The 20,406-nt window shown below is 40.3% G+C and overlaps 1 protein-coding gene across 4 annotated transcripts in view; it reads right to left on the bottom strand.

Annotated features, from left to right (window-relative positions):
• EIF4E3 (eukaryotic translation initiation factor 4E family member 3) overlaps nt 1–20,406 on the bottom strand; it is a 524,749-nt gene that overhangs the window by 401,178 nt on the left and 103,165 nt on the right. For 3 of the 4 annotated variants that reach the window (XR_011250848.1, XR_011250846.1, XR_011250855.1), the window contains exon 9: nt 9,285–9,321. The gene's annotated coding sequence lies outside the window, so the exon portion shown is untranslated. Of the gene's footprint in view, nt 1–7,886; nt 8,001–9,284; nt 9,322–20,406 lie in introns of all 4 variants that reach the window. The other variant, XR_011250847.1, reaches the window with a different exon arrangement.

Raw genomic sequence — 20,406 nt, 5'->3', positions numbered from 1 at the left:
TCTTCTGGATGCTTGTCTTAGGACACAGAACAGCAAAAGGTAGAAGGGGCCAATCAAATCTTCTTTCATCCTTCCAGCAGGTGTCGGGGCAGCATGAATCTTATGCTCCAGGGGAACAAACTGTGCATTTTCTGGGTCAGCATTCAGAAGTTAGAATCCTGAAGAAGAGACGATAACGGTCTGTATAGTTTACATTGTCATCCCCAAAGAAACAGAAGCATGTGTGTTCCAAAAGCCTCAAGCATGGCTGGCCTGCTGTTTACCCGCTGGACCTCTGTGCTGGCTGGAAGGTCACATGTTTCTCAGTGTTTAGAAGCGTATTACCCAGTTGTTTGTTTGTTTCTATCTTTCCTATAAACAGTTTGGTCTCCTTCTGGGGAAAAAAAATCATGTGAGCAGAGCAAACACACACATTCAAAAAATGCTCTGTTCCAATATCCAGTAAAGCCAGATTTTTCTAGGGCAAAGGGAATCTTAAAGCGGAAGACCCTGGCTTCTCTCTCAGTTTTAACTCCTACAACAGCCCTTGGTTACGTGCCCATGTGGAAACTGGCTTTTCTGGTTTATTGTGAAAGAAAATAGAGTTTAGATCACCATCCTGTCTCATGCGCGTGTGCTCAGTGGTGTCCGGTGACCCTATGGACTGTAGCCCCCCCAGCTCCTCTGTCCATGAGATTGCTCAGGCAAGAATACTGGAGTGGGTTGCCATTTCCTCCTCCTGGGGATCCTTCTGACCCAGGGATCAAACCCACGTCTCCTGAATCTCCTGCACTGCAGGTGGATTCTTTACCACTGAGCCACTGGGGAAGCCTGTGTCCTTACACATGCTTTGAAAATTTACCTATGTCAGGAAAGCTTTATTTAGGCTAGTATTACTTTATACCTGTTTGATGTATTGACTGTACAATTACTCCATGTCTTTTATGATGTGCAAGGAGCACTGGAGCCTTCAATTTGCCTGGCATGATCTTCTTCTTCAGACTGTGTGCATGGCTAGCTCTTTCCAGCCTTGGGGTCTCAGCTGAAATATCACCTACTCAGAGAAACATTCCCTGACCTTGTCCAGATACACCCCTCCCCCTCCTCTTCCTTCAAAATTACTATGTACAGTTCTGTTTCCTGATTTATTTACTCATGCATTATCTGTCTCCTTCCCTAGAAATAAGCTCTGTGAAGACAGAGATCTGTCTCTTTTGTGCACTGCATATTCCTCAGTAGCCTGTAACGGGCACTTAAATCTTTGAATGAATGAATGACCAAACAAATCAATGATCAAGTGACAAGATCACCCTATCATCAAAGACTCCCATCTCTTTTGGCTTTTCCTTCCTTCATGTAAAATATTGATAATGACACTGAACTTAGAAAGGAGAGATTCAGGCAGAAATGAAGTTTTCCTTAACAGGAGTTCCAAAGACAAGAATGTGGATGTGCTGACAGAGAGCTCATGGATACCCCAGGAGAAGCTTTGCGAGAGTACCTGTAGGGGGGTGAGGGGCGGGAGGGGCAGGGGTAGTCACCACCCACTTGGGATTCCACCACTGCCCAGTCTTGCATGTCAGATCTAACAAAGTAAAACCTTGGGCCTCTGGTGACCTTTATGTCTCCTAGCTCAACATATGTACTTACACATATTCTTTTAGATGAAGTTTCACCTGGACCCCAGAGTCACCAAGACCTCTTAATTTTAACAGCAGACACACAGGAATCCTTCAAAGTTATTTAAAATTGGAAACATATGCCATGGTGAATAAAGCCAGGCAAATACCGTATTAAGATCTGAGAGCCGTGATGGAGAGCTCTAAAATAATGCAAATGAACACAAACATTTGGACTTGTGCATCACACGAATGCAGCACACGTGGAAGTCGTCGCCGTAAGGGTCTATGCACTTATGCTCACAATGATTCCATTCATCAAAGCCCATTTCGATTTCCGTTTTTGGAATTTCCATGAGAAAACAAGACATTAGGTAAAGCACTGCCTCTTATGGTAAATTTTACCCACGTGGCTCTGTTTGATATTTGAAAATGACCAAATAGAAATTCAGAGCATGCCTTGGGGGGCAATCAAGCAGGTAGCTCCTGGCATTTGCTGAATAATGAAGCCTGGTTTTCTTGTCTGGTTCAGAAAGTAGCTTTAAAGGCCATAATCAAAAGTGAAATTCAAGAGAAGATGCTTCACTGGTAGCATCTTTGAAACAGCATGTAATTTCCTACGGCTGAAAATCTTGAAGAACAACATTCTTTTGGATCTTGGTTATTTTACAATTCCATATGATTACCTAACAAAACAAACTTATCTGGGAAAAGCACCTTACAGATGTGTATAACCCCCACTTCTAAATAGCTACGTATTACATTAAGGGGGCTGCATGTTTCCATTATGGTATCCAAAATAAAAAATTCAAAGGTAACTCCTATTGTTTTTCAATCAATCATAAGCAAGACCAAATAAATGGGAAGTAAACTGTGGTAAATATAATCACTTGCTTTATAAAAGTCCCAGGACTGCATAATTTTAACTTTGTTTTTTAATACTTTAAGAAATTAATGACTGTACAAAGTAGAAAATGTGCAAAACACTAAGTATATTAAAAAATACCCATAATCCTGTCATCTATAGATAATCAAAGTAAACATCTGGGCACACATTCTTCTAGATCTTTCTCCAGCATGCATGTTTTTGTCTGTACCATAGACAAAAAGCCTAGCATTGGTGCCCTATTCTGCCACTTAGTAGCTTTGGGACCTTGGGCAAAGCTGTCTGTGTCTCTGTTCCATCATCTGTAAAATGGCAAAAATAGTGCTTCCTTTCTGCACTGTCACAATGAAATAACAGGAGGAGCATTAAGTCCACAGCCTAGCATCTAACACACAGTAAGTACGTGAATTAATTATACCCGTTATTATTATTATACAATTTAGAATATAGCTGTTATCACTGAAACTTATATTGTGAACATTTTCCTTGAAGTTACTGTAAATTCTATTACAAAAACATAATTAAAACTTGGAGCTATTAATCTGCTATTCAAAACTGTACCCAGGATGGTAAATTGAAAAAGTTGTAGCCTGACATGAAGGCAGGAATGTCAAAGCCACAGGAACAAAAAAAAAAAAAATTTTTTTTAAGTTCCTGGAGCTTAGAGACAAAGCCAAAATAATCAGTATCTCTGACAATGGGTTCAGGCACAAGTATATTAATGTGAAAAAAAAAAACCCAAAACTATAGCTCCTATGGAAAACAGTAGAGAGATTACTTTTAAAAATTAAAAGAAGAACTACTATATAATCCAGCAATTCTAGCTTTGGGAATACATACATCCAAAGGAAATAAAATCACTACCTCTGAGACATATCTTCAGCCATATGTTCATTGCAGCACTATTTACAATAGCCAAGAAATAGAAACAACTTGTGTCCACCAACAAATGAATAAGTAAATAAAATACAGTATACGCACACGCGAATACTAGTCAACAATAAAAAAGAAATTGTGACATTATCACAACATGGATGAATTTTAAGGGTGTTATGCTAAGTGAACTAAGCCAAACTTAAAGGTCCAGCCTGTATCATCTTACTTACATGTGGGATCTAAAAAACCAAAACTCGTAAAAACAGAGAACAGCCTGGTGGCCTCCAGGGATGGGGGAATAGGTACTGTTGGTCAAAGGGTACAGACTTCAAGTTATAAAATGAGTAAGCTCCAGGGAATGTATGATATTGTGTCTACAGTTAACAATACTGTATTGTGCATTTTAAAGTATCTAGGAGAGTAGATTTTAAAAGCTGCCACTACACACACACCCACACACAAACTGTAACTATCTGATGTGATCAACATGTTATCTTAACATGGTAATCACTTTCCAGTATATGCATATATATATAATCATTACACTGTACACCTCAGACTTACACAATGGGTCCATATGTCTCAATAAACCTGGACAAAATATAAACACACACACTCATGCACACAATCTATACGTGAACTTGTGTCTAGTCCAGTGGTTCTTAACTGGGACAATTTTGCCCCAAAGGGACATTTGGGAAAGTCTAGAGATATTTGTCACATTTGGGACAAATGTGGGATGGGATTACTGGCATCTAGTGGGTAGAGGTCAGGGATGAACATTATCCTACAAGGCACAGGACAGCTGCTATAACAATTAAGTATGTGACCATTTAAATTTCAGTAATGCTTAAGTTGAGAAACCCAGATTAGTCCTAAGTAGCTTTGTAATAATCACAAACAAGAAACTGTCCCTACTAATGATATCTCAAATGGTTATCTCACATTTATTGAGCAATGCTGGGAATTATTTTAGTTCAACCTTTCCAGCAGTCCTATGATGTAGCCTCTATAATAATCCACACTTTACTGGCAAGGAAACAGGCTCACAAAAATGAAGAACTCTGCCTCAAATCACACAGCCAACAAGTGGTATGGCTCACATCATTTTACTCTTGAGCCTCTGCTCTTAATTCCAATGTTCTTCAGCCTTGCTCAGAACTTCCCTGTGTGTCCAGGTGTTTATAACTATATAATACAATCTACTGATAGAGATTCCATCTCATATGCCAATGCCACTGGCATTTCGACAGAAGCCCTGGGATACCATGTTGGAAGATCATGTGGCTATGCTGACTCGATAGAAAGAGACACGATTGATAGTGATGTCTGCTCTGGGCATGGAGGGGAAGAGTAGTGGTATTCATGCCACATATTTGGTACTTCAGGACCAAATGATCTTTCTTAAGATCTTCCTTTTTAAGAGTCAATCACCTATGCTCCTGTGTTTCCTACCACTCCCCTGCAATGAACTGCCTCAATTCTTGGCCAAGAACCATTTGCAGAGTTCTGTACATCAAAGAGAATTTCAGACTAAGCAGTGTATGGCAAGGGCTTCATTGAATATAGTTTTCCATGACTGCAGGGAAACTGCTGAAAATTCTCAGGTCCTTGCCTACATAAAACAGAAAATAATCAAAGTTCATAAATATCAGAGCCCACCTCCACCAAGGGTCAAAGCCAAAAACAAACAACTTTGGGGGTTGGACTGGTTTCATAAAATAATCTAAGTGACTGAAGTAAAAAACAGCAATGACTACAAACTTTAGGGAGGCCAAAGAATAATCTACTACATTTTTTAAAAATTATGCAATGTTTAGCAAACTGAGATCACTGGGCGGAAAAAAGAAAAAAAGAAGAGAAATCACACAAACTTTTCTAAACAAACTCACATACCAACAAACATCTAAACCACTGTAACCAAGATGAGGAACTGGAGCTCGTTTTTAGTTACAAAGAGCTGAAGGATAGGGTGGGAAATAAACAATTCAAGAGGAAAAATCATTAATAAGATACCCTCAACTATTTTCCCACAAGTAATTTCTTAAAAAAAAAAAAAAAGAAAGAAAGAAGCTATACGCTGTGTTAAAAAGCCAGTGTCCTGCATTCTTGTCCAAACAAAATTTTGCAAGCAGTCAACCAAAGAACTGAAATTCCATTGTCATAACATTATGTCTGTGGGGTACCACTTCAGAATATCTTTTTTAAAAAAAGAGTGGGGTAATTAATTTAGGACTCTGTAATGAAGAGGATAAGAACACTAACAAAATAAAACCCACTCAAATAGAAACTATGAGAGAATCTGGATTTCAGTCCTTGTAGTGTATCATTTCAAAGCCTTCCTGTTTACTAACAGCAATATACGTGCACATACACACACACACATACACACACACCACCCACATCAAATTTTCCAGGAAGTTATATATTTAAATACAACAACATTTGGACTCCTTTAGTCAAAGGAATGTAATTTCTCCTCAAACTATCTCTATCACTGATGGATGAACTGGTGTAGTTTTTACAGCAGGAGTTTAAAAGTGACACTGAGGATCACATTTCTATCTGCCTAAAAGATGACGAGACACGGGGACATAAAACAATATCTAACACATCATTTTTTCCTCATGAAATAAGCTATTTTTTTTATCAAATCATCTTACAAGCAAAATAACTTATCTCTGTACTACAAAAGCAAATAAGTATTGAAAACTCTACTTAAACAAGATGGATTTTGCTGATGTTGAGCTTAAAGCAACTCGGCAAGATATGACAACATGAAGTACGTTATTTACATTCATCACATCTTAGCTGTGTCTACAAGGCACAAAAACATTGTCATGAAAAGTGAAAGTCAGTAACTGCTCAGATATTATGTCTAGGCACCAACAGCTGGAATTTCCTCAGTATTGGCACTCCTGCTAAACATTTTCAGAAGTTCACAAAGAGGGTTTTTCCCACACTTTGGTCTGTGGGCTCACATTCCCCTGGCTTTCAAATGCTTCTTGCTACAATTCAGTGCAGGCCTCCTTGCAGCCACATATGGTGACTTACTTCTGCTAGGCTGTTCATGGCCCCACATGTTGACACCTAATGGTGCACAGAAACAAAGTCTTATCTCCAGGAACCTTCTTAAGTGCAAAGTATTTTTTCTTCTGTTCAAACACTCAGATTCTTCCATGGCATTTCTAAGAGCTCAACAAGAAATGTCACTTAGATACCCCATGCTTGCCTCCAAATGCTCCTCTCAACCTAGAGAAATGGCTTCACTTGTAAGTAAAGGCTGCTTTCCCACTCAAGCCAGGAGGCAGAGTGAGAGTTCTCCAAGCTCCCTTCCACCTCTTTCCAAGCTTCCCTCTAAAATCATCTGTGTTTAGAGTCCCTACCCACAGGGAACACATCTCCCCATCCTCCAAGGCTCAGAGAGTGACAAGACAGCTCAGCTATGATGGGCTAAATTCATAGCCACCCTGGCCTAGGATCTACTATTGGATCAGCCAATAATAATTGTGTGACCCAGTCTTCAGTATCCAATACCTGTAAAAGGGGTGCAATGATAGTTCATTAGGCTTCCTGGATTAATACCACACACTGGGTGGCTGGAATAAGAGATGTTTAGTTTCTTACAGTTCTAAAGCCCAAGTTCAAGCTGCCAGTAGGGGTGGTTTCTGGTGAGTCTCTGCCTGATTTGCAGGTGGCCGCCTTCTCATTGCATCCACACATGGTCTCTCCTTTGCACACAGTGAGAGGGGATCTCTGGTTTCTCATTTCTTCTAAGGACATCAGCCCTGCCAGACTATGGCCCCACCCGCACAACCTCATTTTACCTTAATAACCTCCTAAAAAGGCTGTATCTCCAAATACAGTCAAATTGGGGATTAGGACTTCAATACAGGGGGATTTTAGGGGGACACAATTTAGTTTATAACAAAGAGTATTCCTGCCTCCTAGAGTTATTTCAGGAATGTTATTTCAGACACTCTGAGAAGCAGAGACCAAGATGGTGCTGCCAGAGCCTGAATGAGGAAACTGCCTGCAAGGGAAAGCGAGGAGCTAAAGGAGAAGAGGTGTCCGAGCAGAAGGCAGGACTGACTGATGCTGCGGAGACAAGAAGGGAACAAGGGGCCTGGAGCAGGGACAGTATTAGACGGCAGCACAGCTCTAAGGAGGTGTCAGCAAGGTCAGTGCGGAGCCTTGGAGTCAAAGGCACTTGTATCCCATAATAACGGGCATGCGCTAGCATCCATGCTGTGCTGGGTCACTGACTGGAGAAGGCGGTGGCAAGCCCAGCAGACAAAGCAGACAGGACGCCAGGAGGCGGGACTGTTACTCGATGACGGCTCCACAGGTTGGCGATCGGAGAGAAACGTCTTCATGGCCACCACCAGGCTTGAACGCCATAATGCACAGGAGACTCCTGTCTCATCTCAGAGTAAGAGCTCTGTGAAGTAACAGTGGTGAAGATGATGACGACAGTGATGATACTGCCGTTCCCATTTTACTGAGATTCTTGGAATGTGACTCACAGTTTTCATCCACTCATGCTCAGAAGCTGCAGATTCCTTACTGGTGAAGTAATCCAGTAGATCCTTGTTCTCTTGTGCTCAACTGACCTCTTCCAGAAACTTTTGCAAACATTTCTAGGGCAATAACCTGCATGTTACCATCACCCAACGAATACAGATAAGCCTTATTATCTGATCACCCCAGCTTACTGTCTGCAGAAAGATATCAGGTCACTGATATAGGAAGGGGAACTGAGGCAGAGCCGGCAGGTTCCCTGAGCTGAGGGCACAGAGGGAAAGTCCAAGAAGGCAAAGGAGGTGAAGGTGCCAGGAGAGAGGGCTGCATGGACAGCAAACTCCAGAGAAGGATCATTCAGTTGAGAACTGATCTTACAGGTATATGAAGAAATTACCAGAGTTGGCAGAGAACACGCAAAAGGATTAGAAGGAACAATGCCTAGGTCTCACCGCCTACCAGAAATAATGGATGATTCCCAATAGCCAGAGTGGAAAATCTCATAGTTCACAAGATATCAAATGTGAGTACTCAGCAGAGTATTTCCTCAAGAAGCAGAAATGAAAGACATCCAGATTAGAAGGAAGAAATAAAATGGTGCACATTTACAGATGATATGAGCACAGAAAAATCCCAAGAAATCAACACAACCAAAATAATCCTTTTAGAATAAGTGAGTTTGGTACAGTCATAGGATTCAAGGTCAACATACAAAAAAAAAGATTGTACTTCTATAAACTGTTAATGAACAACTAGAATTCAAATTTCTAAATCCCATTTTACTATAACCGATAAAAATTAATTTAAAATAAATGGATTATAAATAATGTAAAATTATAAAACTTTTAGAAAACCACAGAAGAGAAATATCTTTGAAGCCTTATGTTACATAGAGTTCTTAGATATGACATCAAAAACTCAAGCTATTTAAGAAAAACTGATAAATTGTCCTTGATCAAAATTTAAAACTTTTCCTAAGCAAAATACATGAAAAGTCAAGCTACTAGCTGGGAGAAAATATTTGGAAATCATATATCCACTGAATGACTTATATACAAAATATAGAAACATCTCTAAAAAAAATCAACATAAGCACAAATTTTAAAATTTAAAATCCAGTCTTAAAGTGTGCAAAGGATTTGAAGAGACACTTCACAAACACTTGACAAAAGTAACAACATGAAAAGGTTCTCAAGATCATTAGCAATTAAAGAAATGCAAATTAAAACCACAGTGAGCTATCACTACACCCTATTAGGCTGGGGAAAAAATCCCCAGGACCAACTCCTGGCAAGAATATGAAGCAACTGAAACTCTCATCCACTGATAGTAGGAATGCAGAATGGCACAACCACTGTGGAAAAGAGTTTAGCAGTTTCTTATCAATTTAAAGATATACTTACTCAAATGGCTGCGTGATCTCACTCCCGCTTCCTCACCCTAGATAAATGAAAACACATGTTCACATAAAGACCTACACAAAGATGCTTTTAATGCCCCTGAACTGTACACTTAGTGAAATGTTTTTATTGAAAATGGCAACATTTTATTCTATGCATATTTTACCCTTCCTTTTTAAAATAATGAGAAAAACTATATCTCTGCTGAGAGGAAAAATAAATATGTATAACAGCTCTAGTCACAATTCCCCCAAACTGAAAGCAGTCGAAATGTCCTTCAAAAGTGAATGGCCAGACTACCTGTGGTACATCCATCCCGTAGAATACAACATGTATACTATCATGTAAGAAACGAATCGCCAGTCTATGTTCGATGCAGGATACAGGATGCTTGGGGCTGGTGCACGGGGATGATCCAGAGAGATGATATGGGGTGGGAGGTGGGAGGGAGGTTCATGTTTGGGAACTCATGTACACCCGTGGCAGATTCATGTCAATGTATGGCAAAACCAATACAGTATTGTAAATTAAAATAAAGTAAAAATAAAAATTTAAATAAAAAAGAAAAATAATAATAAAAAAATAAAAGCCAACAAACCACTGATGCACATGTTTGGGATGAATGCTGAGTGCAAGAAGTCAACCTCAAAAGTTACATAATATGTGATTATTTTACGTGACATTTTGGAAAAGACAAATGTACAGGAATGGTGAACAGGTCGCTAGTTGCCAAGGGTTAGGAGTTGGTGAGAGCAGGGAGGAGACTGGACTACAGAGACAATACAAGAGACTGTTTGAGGGTGATGGAGCTATTCTGTATCCTGATAGTGGCGGTGGTTACATGAATGTATAAATAAATGTGTTGAAACTCATGGAATGATGTAACTCCCCAAAAGTCAAACTTATGGTTTATGACTACTGAAATGATGTCATGCTAAGTTGCTTCAGTCATGTTCAACTCTTTGCAACCCCATGGACTGTTGCCCCCCAGGCTCCTCTGTCCATAGGGATTCTCCAGGCAAGAATACTGGAGTGGGTTGCCATTTCCTCCTCCAGGGGATCTTCCCAACCCAGGGATCGAGCCCATGTCTCCTGTGACTTCTGCATTGCAGGCAGATTCTTTACTGCTGAGCCACCAGGGAAGCCCAGCTAATAAAAAACAAATCAAACCCATCATCATCTTGACAACAGCTACCCCTACCATCAAAATAAAACAAAACCAAAGGACAGCCCATTCCTGCCTCCCTCACACTGCAATGATTTCTGTATTGCACAGATAGCCAACTCTGAATCTCTGTTCTTCTCTACCATCTCAGCATAAAGGTATCAAGTTCTGTTGATTTTAAAATCAGAAATTTCCTTTACATTAGTTCTCTTCTTGCTAAACCCTCTATGACTTCCCCAGTTCTACTCTTTAAGAGTTGTGATCGGGATTATTCTTGTAGCTTCCTAAATGGTTACCCTGCTCCCAGCTTCAATTTGTCCTCTGAACTGTCACTAGACCAGTACATGTCAATCTTTTACTTTAAAAAATTAAAATATCCTCTAATGATGTGCCACCATCTCCAAGAGAAAGGCCAAACTCTGCCTCCATTTTTCTCCTACATTGGTCTCTTCACATCTCCTCCAATGAGACATGGTCTTCCTTACTTGCCTGCCTTTACTCATGCGGTTTCTCCCTCCTCTTAGCTTTTTCATTTGAAACCATCCTTTATATCCTCTAAGGCCTTATTCACATGTCATCTTCCCTGATGCTCCCAGGCAGATTTTTTTCACTGCCCCCAGCCCCTCACAATCGACCTCTGGCTCTTTTTCTATTTTGGGGGGGAAAACTCAGCATCTCATGAAGCTATTAAGTCCCAGCCCAAAGTGGTCAGCTGTTTGAAGACAGGAACTAGGTCTCACCTATTGTCAATCCCAAATATAGGCCTGGCACCGTGATAGGCTGAAATCACATTGGCTGAAATGAAGTTAGAACAACTAATATCAACTTGGGCTTCTCTGATGGCTCAATGGTAAGGAATCCGCCTGCCAATGTAGAGATGCAGGTTTGACTCCTGGTTCAGGAAGATCACCTGAAGAAGGAAATAGCAACCCACTCCAGTATTCTCACCTGGAGAATCCCACGGACAGGAGAGCCTGGCAGGCTGCAGTACATGGGGTCGCTGAATCGGACACAACTTAATGACTAAACACAAATAATATCAACTTAGTAAATTATTAGCTTAACTTTTCACTTTTCACTCTATGATCCTGCTGTGCTATAGAAACAGCTTCAGTTATGAGTGTGTGTATATATATACACATACATTGATATTTTTAACCAGAATCCTCCTGGTATTTCCTCTGTAGAAAGCACTGGTAGGGTGGGGGGTTAATATAAGAGTTTGTGGAAAAGGATGGACAGATATGTACACTAAAGGAAGCTAATAATATTCAGACAAGATTAATGCCTCCTAGATTCTGACTCCTTTTAATATTTATTCCAATACCATTTTTCCTCTTTAATAGAATATGAGAGTCATTCCGATTTCAATAATTCAGAAGATATTCCTGACTTGAATATGGGTTTGTTCTCTAACTACATTTTCCATCCTTCTGGAATAATTTCTTGCTTTCTGCTTTGAGCCTTCATTAGTTGTCCTCCTTTTTTTCTTAATCAGGTTTCTCCTTACCCCACAACTTTTCTTTCACTGCATGATTATATTTGCCTTCTTTAAAAATATTTCTGGATTTCAAGTATATCAGAGACATAGTGTTAATCTGGAAAAGACTTTGCCTCTAATGTTGTCATTCAAACTTGGAGAAAAATCATAAAAGTATTATCCCTGAGAACTGAAAGGAAACAATCAACCTATGTTCTTCACTCTTAATATCAGGGGTTTGGACAACACATCACTGCAGAAAATTGGCAACATTTAAAAAGTATTTGGAGATAAAATTGCCTAATTTCTTTTAAGATGAAGCTTTTAAAGTAGTAAACTGTGTCCTTTAAGAAAAAATACTGTGATCTCAGGCTCTATTTTTTTAAAATGTATCATATTGTATCTTATTGAGTATGAGTGTGCGAAATATATGGGGTTTTACTTATTTATAAATTACATATGTAAATATATATATATATGAACTTGAACTACTTTACCAATGTACTACTAAAGTACTACTAAATATTAAGTAGTACTACCACTAACTGCTGATTTGAACATTATAAAAACCATATATAAAATGAATATTTTACAGAGATTAAATATGAATAAGAGAAGTTCTAATATTTTCTCTCTACACCTCAATGGTTTATACTGTATATACAGTGGGGTCTGCATACCACACTTTGGAAACCATGGATACAAAGAGTGAACCCTTAAGCCCATTTCTGGAAGGCTATGTCAGGTTGTTACAGGAGGGAGGTAGACAAATCAGAGCAAGTTATGAAGAGTGACTACAGCTGACATCCATGGGTGCCTAGTTCACAATTCCCAAGTAAGTGGATCTATGCCACAACTTTCTTCTACGCTTGTGTAAACAGCCCTAACTTCCAGGCTGTAAGGGGAAGCCCATGGCCCAGGCTGGGCTCATCATCTTTCTTCAGGCTTCACTGGCCAAAGAGACTGGTCCAAGGATGCATGTGTTCTGGCTGAGTCAATCTGTACAAGTCCCCACACCACCCTTTTTGGCTAGAAGATGGGCTTTTCATTCCTCTGGATACAAACACTAGAGATGGAAGCTTAGAGCTGCTGGCAAACATCATCCATACTCCATGGAGAAAGCCTATGCACAGTAGTAGAAAAATCAAGGTCTTTATCATGCCTTACTTATAGAAGCCCATGAATTCCTATTTTTGTTTAAAACTGGTATGAATTAGGTTTCTGTTGCTTTAGTTCTGTTCAGTTGCTCAGTCGTGTCTGACTCTTTGCGACCCCAAGGACTGCAGCATGCTAGGCCTCCCTGTCCATCACCAACTCCCAGAGCTTACTCAAATTCATGTCCATTGAGTCGGTGATGCCACCCAACCATCTTATTTCTGTTATCCCCTTCTCCTCTCACCTTCAATCTTTCCCAGCATCAGGGTCTTTTCAAATGAGTCAGTTCTTTGCATCAGCTGGCCAAAGTATTGGAGTTTCAGCTTCAGCATCAGTCCTTCCAATGAAAATTCAGGACTGATATCCTTTAGGATGGACTGGTTGGATCTCCTTGCAATTAGAAGGACTCTCAAGAGTCTTCTCCAACACCACAGTTCAAAAGCAACAATTCTTCAGCGCTCAGCTTTCTTCACAGTCCAACCCTCACATCCATACATGACTACTGGAAAAACCATAGCTTTGACTTTCTGTTGCTTACAACTTAAAAAAGTTAATAAAAATCAGTGAGAAAGGTACTGAAAGGATGTGAAAACATTCATTCATTCTGAAAGTATTTATTGGCCTCCTATTAAGTGTCAGTCACTGTTCCAGCTGCCAGAAATAGAGCAGTGAACCATCCAAAAATATTTCTGCACTAATGAACCTTACATTGAGGTAGGAGAGCCAGAGAATGAAGAAGGCAAAGGGAAAATCTATATTACGATACAAAGTAATAATGGGGAAAAAATACACTGGGAGGGGAACATAATATATTTGACTGGTGTGGACAAAGAAAGTCTCACTGAACGAGTCAAGGAAATAATCCATGAAAATACCTGGGAAAGAATGTTCTAGGCAGAGAGATCAGCAAGTACAAAGGTCCTGGGGAAGGTCTGCTATGTTAGAGGCACAGCCAGCCGGTGCATATGGCTGCAGCAAAAGGAACAAGAGAAATACAATAAACTAGTGAATCTAACAGAAAAGCAGCGGACTCCCAAATCTAGAGAACAAACTGGTTACCAGTTGGGAGAGGGAAGAGGGAGGGGCAATATAGGGGTAAGAGAACAAGAGGTACAAAGCAATCAGTAAAAAGTAAGCCACAAAGATGTATGGTACAACATGGGGAATATGGTCAATATTTCATAATAACCTTCAAAAACTGTGAATCACTATACTGTACACCTGTAACATATAATACTGTATAGCAACTATACTTCAATTAAAAGTATACTGTATCCTTATAGGTGTAATAGTAATAAAACAATAAATTAATTGAAAAATTTAAAAAGTAAGTGGGAGCTGGGGTTAGTTGCTGCTGCTGCTATGTATGCTATTATATACAGAATGGATGAACAACAAGGCCATAGTGTATAACACAGGGAACTATACTCAATATCCTAGAATAAACCATAATGGAAAAGAATATTTAAAAATGTGTATATAGATGTCTATAATTTAATCATTTTACTGTACAGCAGACACTCAGTTCAGTTCAGTTCAGTCGCTCAGTCGTGTCTGACTGTTTGCAACCCCATGAATCGCAGCACGCCAGGCCTCCCTGTCCATCACCAACTCCCGGAGTTCACTCAGATTCATGTCCATCGAGCCAGTGATGCCATCAACTATACTCCAATAAAATATTCAAAATAAAAATTCTATTTCAAAAAATTAAAAAATAAAAATGTAAAAACAAATAAAATTAAAAAGTCAAAATATATATATTAAAAAAGAAAGAGGGCAGCCAAGGTAAGACAGAGGTGACAGTCAGATCACACAGCACACTGCAGGCCACTGGAAAAGCCTCTGGCTTCACTGTGAGTGAGACAGAAGCTTCTGCAGCATTTTGAGCAAATAAAAGGAAGGGTCCAACAATTATTCCAAATGCATTATACGAGAAAGCCAAACAGAGCTGGGAATGTCTAACTTAAAATGCTCTCAGGAAAACCCAGTAGTGCTTCTGATAGCTGAAAAGGCTGTCTGTGAGAGCCCGTCCCTGATCCTGAGGAGAAACATCTGGGTGAGTAACACAAGAATGGAGGCTCTGGGCGTCAGATTTCAGCTCAGCTGTTACTCGTGGACATGTGCTTTGTCACAGACCCAACCCCCAGCTCCATGTCCCCTCAATTCATTCACTCTGAAACTCAAAGGTAGGAAACTTAGCAGCAGCTAAAGATTTGGCCTCTCTGGTGTCTCTTGTGACAATCTCTGTCCCAAACAATTCACGTTAGCCTTAAAAAGAACCTGAAGGAGAAACAGCTCTTTGGGGCTGTTTTTGCCCAGTGTTCAAGATTTGTTAGGTTGTGATTCCAGAAACAGCCTGTCTTAAAGGTGCACCCTGAGAGCATAACCTTATCTAAATGACCTGACCACTTCATCTAGTGAGAACCTGAGATGAGAGATACCTCTTCAGTGTTCAGGGGAAAGCACTGCTGTAACTTCTCTAGACTGTAAAAGGAGCCACATGTTCAATGATTTTTTTGTTTGTTTTTTGCCTACTGAATATTCAGCATTGACCCACATATGGTCCTTGAACTCGTGGAATGAGAGAGCAGACAGGGACCTCTGTATTCATCTCCTGGGAGTGCAATACTGGCTCCACCACAATCGCCAGTTCTGATGAACTGGTACTGATTGGCTGGGGGTCTCTGATGAAAAGCTGGTGGAATCTGAGAGGAAGTGTGGTGCATGAGCAAGGTGAGTGACGCCAGTACCCTGAACTTGTAATGCTGTATCGAGCTCAGCCCTCCAACACTACAGGGAAGAAAAGCAAAGCTTTCACTATCACTACTGATCAAGGGGGAGCTTCCCAGGTGGAGCTAGTGGTAAAGAATCCTAAACCCTAAAGAATCCACCTGCAGGAAACACAAGGGACGCAAGTTTGACTTCTGGGTTGGGAAGATCCCTTGGAGTAGAAAATGGCAATCCCCTCCAGCATTCTTGCCCGGAACATTCCATGGACAGAGGAGCTTGGTAGGCTACAGCCCACAGGGTCACAAAAAGTCAGACACTACTGAGTGATGAGCACACACACACTGGTCAAGGCAAAGCTTGACAAAGACCCAAGTTCAGACGCACTGGAACTAATCTACACTAGTCAAATACGAATCCAGGTTTTGACTCAAGTAACACTTGGGGTAAACTTTAGGAATAAGTGCTTGATTTCATGTATTTCAAGGGCTCTAACACCTCGGCCAAAGGATCCTTAGTTCAGTTCAGTTCAGTCGCTCAGTCGTGTCCGACTCTTTGCGACCCCATGAATCGCAGCACGCCAGGCCTCCCTGTCCATCACCAACTCCTGGAGTTCACTCAGACTCACGTCCATCGAGTCTGTGATGCCATCCAGCCATCTCACCCTCTGTCGCCTGCTTCTCCTCCTGCCCCCAATCCCTCCCAGCATCAGAGTCTTTTCCAATGAGTCAACTTTCCGCATGAGGTGGTCAAAGTACTGGAGTTTCAGCTTTAGCATCATTCCTTCCAAAGAAATCCCAGGGCTGATCTCTTTCAGAATGGACTGGTTGGATCTCCTTGCAGTCCAAGGGACTCTCAAGAGTCTTCTCCAACACCACAGTTCAAAAGCATCAATTCTTCGGTGCTCAGCTTTTTTCACAGTCCAACTCTCACATCCATACATGACTACTGGAAAAACCATAGCCTTGACTAGATGGACCTTAGTCAGCAAAACCTCTGTCCAATCCCCAAATTCTACAACTATACACCCAATAAGTTTCAAGTTTCGCCTTTGAACTGAAATACTAATATCCTTGGATAGAAGCAAGAGGAAATAATTTAAGTTTTCTCTCTCTTATTAGGAATGGTATCATTAGATATCTTTCAGTGAAAAATCTTTCTCTAACGGCATCATTTAAATTTAGAGAAATATCATTAAAAACAGTTACATCCAAGGTGGGTGGATTAAGTAGTAAGGACACAGAGTTATTAAAGTGGGAAGGAGGTTACATGAGGAAGAGGTTGGCTAAAGGTAATGTGGAGCCACTTGGGCACAATCTACACTTCAGTCTAGAGCCAGCTCTGCTCACATCATCTTGGTGTCAAATGGCTAAATGATATGCATCTTCTAATGGAAGCTGTGCTAGATGCAGATTATCTTTTACTGTCCAATAATGGACCAGTCATTGTACTTTAAAAAAATCAAACACAAATTACAGACAGAATTTATCATTCTGCCTTTACTTTCCAAAACTGTTATGAAAACACCCTCTCACCATCAATCACCACCTTTCTTTATCTTTTCCCTTGTGGTGGTGGTTGAAATGCAAGTATACAGATAAATCAGGCAGATAAGAGCAATGAGAAAAGTGGGCCAGTCTAAAGACGATCAAGGACACCAAGCACTGCATTCGGAAAACAACAGAGAAGGGCGGGGACTGTGTGGCATGTTGGACAGACCATGACCACTTTAACGGAGCTACTGCCCAGCTCCTTCCCATCATGGGATGGAGGGCCTAAACACCAGGCCTTCTACCTTATCAATAGAGTCAGAAACTTCCAACTTGTTGCATGCAATATCCTGGGTTTTAAATACTGACATAATTTTTTAAAAAGCTGAACATGAAGCAAGCTGATTACAGACATCTCTGGCAAAGTCTGGCTTATTGGTGACAACTTTCCTATCTCTGCTTTAAGACTTTCTTTGATAGGACACGTGTATATGTATCACCGAGTCCCTTCGCTGGAACTAGCACGACATTTTTAATTGGTTATGTTGTTGTTCAGTTGCTCAGTCGCTTCTGACTCTCTGTGACCCCATGGACTGCAACACACCAGGCTTCCCTGTCTTCCACTATGTCCTAGCGTTTGCTCAAACTCATGTCCATTGAGTCCGTGATGCCATCCAACCATACAGTTTTCTGTCGTCCCTTTCTCATCCCGCCTTCAGTCTTTCTCAGCATCAGGGTCATTTCCAATGAGTCGGCTTTTCGCATCAGGTAACCAAAGTATTGCAGCTTCAGCTTCAGCATCAGTCTTTCCAATGAATATTCAAGGTTGATTTCCTTTAGCATTGATTGGTTTGATCTCCTTGCAGTCCAAGGAATTCTCAAGAGTCTTTTCCAACACCACAGTTCAAAGGCATCAGTTCCTTGGAGCCTTTTTTATTGTTCAGCTTTCACATCCGTACATGACTCCTGGAAAAACCATAGCTTTGACTAGACAAAACTTTGCCAGAAAAGTAATGTCTCTGCTTTTTAATATGCTGTCTAGGTTTGCCATAGCTTTTCTTCCAAGGAGCAAGCGTCTTTTAATTTCATGGCTGCAGTCACCATCTGTAGCGATTTTGGAGCCCAGGAAAATAAAGTCTGTCACTGTTTCCATTGTTTCCCTATCTATTTGCCATGAAGTGATGGGACCGGATGCCACAATCTTAGTGTTTTTGAATGCTGAGTTTTTAAGCCAGCTTTTTCACTCTCCTCTGTCACCTTCATCAAGAAGCTCTTTAGTTCCTCTTCACTTTCTGCCATAAGGATGGTGTCAGCTGCACATCTGAAACTATAACCGACTATTCCTGTTGTTGTTGTTCATTCGCCCAGTCATGTCTGACTCATTGCGACCCCATGGACTGCAGCACACAAGCCTCCCTGTCCCTCACCATCTCCCAGAATTTGCCCCAAGTTCATGTTCATTGCATTGGTGATGCCATCCAGCCATCTCATCCTCTGACACCCTCTTCTCCTTCTGCTCTCAATCTTTCCCAGCATCAGTAACTTTTCCAGTGAGTTGTCTGGTTACATCAGATGACCAAAATCCTGGAGCTTCAGCTTCAGTATCAGTCCTAAGAGTGAATATTCAGGGTTGATCTCCTTTAAGATTGACTGGTTTGATCTCCTTGCTGTCCAGGGGACTCTCAAGAATCTTCTCCAGCACCACCGTTCGAAGGCATCAATTCTTTGGCATTCTGCCTTCTTTACAGTCCAGCTCTCATGACCATATGTGACCACTGGGAAGATCATAGCCTTGACTATCAGACCTTTGTCAGCAGAGTAATGTCTCTGCTTTTCAACACACTGTCTAGGTTCATCATAATTGGCTATACCCCCAGTACAAAAGTTTTTTCACAAAAAAAGACTTTCTTTTTTTATAAGAAACATAATTTTGGGACTTCAATGTTTCAAAGGAGAAATTCCCTCTCAAATACTTAAGCAAATATTGTTACCAATCTGGGACAAATCATTTGCTTATGCAAACTAATCAAGACAGATGTCACTTATAAAACATCTGACTTGGAAACTGTGTAGCTGTTGGACAAGATACCTTCAAAACTGGAGTTTTATCAGAAAATGTTGGTTAAGAGCACTCACAGAAAGAAATCCATTGATAAAGAGTCAGTCCTATGGAATGGGAGAAAATATTTGCAAACAAATCAACCAACAAGGGCTTAATCTCCAAAATATACAAATAGCTCAGACAATTCAATAACAACAACAGCAAAAATAAACCAAGCCAATCAAAAAAAAAAAATGGGCAGAAGACCTAAGTAGACATTTCTCCAAAGAAAACATACAGATGGCCATTAGGCACATGGCCAACAGGCACGTGAAAAGATGCTCAACATCACTAATTATTAGAAAAATGCAAATCAAAACAATAACGAGCCACCACTTCACACAAGTAAGAATGGCCATCAGTAAAAAGTCCACAAATAAATGCTGGAGAGAGCGTGAAAAAAAGGAAATCTGCTTACACTGTTGGTAGGAATGTAAATTGGTGCAGCCACTATGGAAAATAGCATGGAAGTTTCTCAAAAAACTAAAAATAGAGTTGCCATATGATCCAGCAATCCCACTCCTGGGCGTACCTACCCAGACAAAAATTATAATTCGAAAAGATACATGCATCCCTATGTTTATAACAGAACTATTTACAATAGCCTAGATAGCAAGACATGGAAACAACCTAAGCATCTAATGACAAAGAAATGGATAAAGAAGATGTGATATATATATAGATGTCTATATATATATATATATATATATATATATATATAGAGAGAGAGAGAGAGAGAGAGAGAGAGAGAAAGAGAGAGAGAGATTCCATAGTGTGTGTGTGTGTGTTTGTGTTGGAATGCAATGGAACAATGGAATATTACTCAGCCAGTAAAAGAATAAAATCATGCCATTTTTGTAGCATTATGGATGGAACTATAGATTATCACACTAAGTGAAGTCAGTCAGAGAAAGACAACTCCTATATGGTATCATTTATATGTGGAGTCTAAGATACAATAAAAATCAACATCTGTGAAACAAAAAGAGACTCACAGAGACAGAGAA

The sequence above is a fragment of the Ovis canadensis genome, chromosome 19 (assembly GCF_042477335.2).
Source record: "Ovis canadensis isolate MfBH-ARS-UI-01 breed Bighorn chromosome 19, ARS-UI_OviCan_v2, whole genome shotgun sequence".
Taxonomy (NCBI): Eukaryota; Metazoa; Chordata; class Mammalia; order Artiodactyla; family Bovidae; genus Ovis; species Ovis canadensis.
Note: the sequence above shows the minus strand (reverse complement) of the source record. Positions and strands in the feature narration are given on the sequence as shown.